The sequence below is a fragment of the Rhagoletis pomonella genome, unplaced genomic scaffold (assembly GCF_013731165.1).
Source record: "Rhagoletis pomonella isolate Grant_MI unplaced genomic scaffold, Rhpom_1.0 Rhpom_scaffold_00002, whole genome shotgun sequence".
In the NCBI taxonomy this organism is placed as follows: Eukaryota; Metazoa; Arthropoda; class Insecta; order Diptera; family Tephritidae; genus Rhagoletis; species Rhagoletis pomonella.
The window spans coordinates 27,978,004-27,979,358 of record NW_023458556.1 but is presented as its reverse complement, the minus strand read 5'-3'; positions in this window follow the sequence as shown (position 1 = coordinate 27,979,358).

Genomic DNA, 1,355 nt, shown 5'->3' with positions numbered 1-1,355 from the left:
ACAAAGTTATAATACCCTTGTGCACAAGTGCGCTCGGGTATAAAAATTTGCATACCTTTGAGTTGATTTTTATCTTACCTTAATACGGCAATGCTTTCAGCCAATTTGAAACCATCATCATTAATGCAGGGCACACGCTGGAAACGATTGATATTTTGCTTGAACTCTTCAGTCAAGTGTTCACCTGCGGCGAAAGAAAATATTTATTATGAAGTATCGGTTAAAAAAATAAAGCATAACTGGGTATCTTTGCTAACCCTAAGGCTTGACCACCTGTCCATCATTATTTCTGTCGACAAATCTGCCGACTACGGTTTCGAAGGCTTAAAAAATAAAAATTTAAAATAACGATTATTCTTGATAAAAAAAAATTAAAACCAATAAATTTTACAAAAAAAAAAAAAAAATTACGATTATTCCTTACCGAAAAAATTAAAATAAAAAAATTACTATTTTTCAATGATCAAAAAATAAAAATCGTATAGCCTTATTCATAAAAAATAAAGTAGCTTTATAAATGGTTTATAAATTGAAAAATATATGAAAACGTCGACGAGCTCTTTAAACCTACTTTATTTTTTATGAATAAGGCCATTAGTATTTATTTTTACTTAAAAAACTTCTAAACTCGACGAAGCATTTTCTAGGTAACTTAAAAGTGTACTATCATTCTAAGCCAAGAGTTTGATTTTACCGGGGAACGAAAATAACCGTTAAATATCAAGATTTTTATATTTAGATCTCTACAAAATCGTAATTTTTTGATTTTTATTTTTTTTAATCAATTTAACCATTATGATGGGGACTGCGTTTTTATGACCGATTTAAGTATTTTATGTTCAAAAGAGTTAAATCTGAATAAATTAACGTTTAAATTTGATCAGAGAAAAATAAATCCAATTGGCACTGTTAAATTCTGATTTTTATTATAAATATCATGACCGTTAAAGCCCCTGGATTTTACTGTTTTTTTTTTTATCGAACAAACCGATTTTTTCATTTCATATAAATCTTGACCTTTCAGAAAAATTTTGAGTTTTTCCAAGTTTTCAAGGGGTTTTCCAGTTAAAACCCCAAAATAGTTTCAAAATTATAGCATATGTTATTTGGGGAGGAACCGTATATCATATTTGATTCAAATAAATGAATGTTTGTCGCTTAAGCGTTTTCTATGTGTTTGGCCGAGCTTCTTCAATTCGTGTTCTGCTTCTTGTAGCAATGTAAGCATTTTCACTGTATGAAAACTATGTAAAATGAAACCGGTTTAACAGGTTTTTTCCAATTTCAATTTTTCAAATAACTTGAAACCCGGTTTTGGAAAAAAGGCGAATAATCGAACACCCTAACATCCCCCA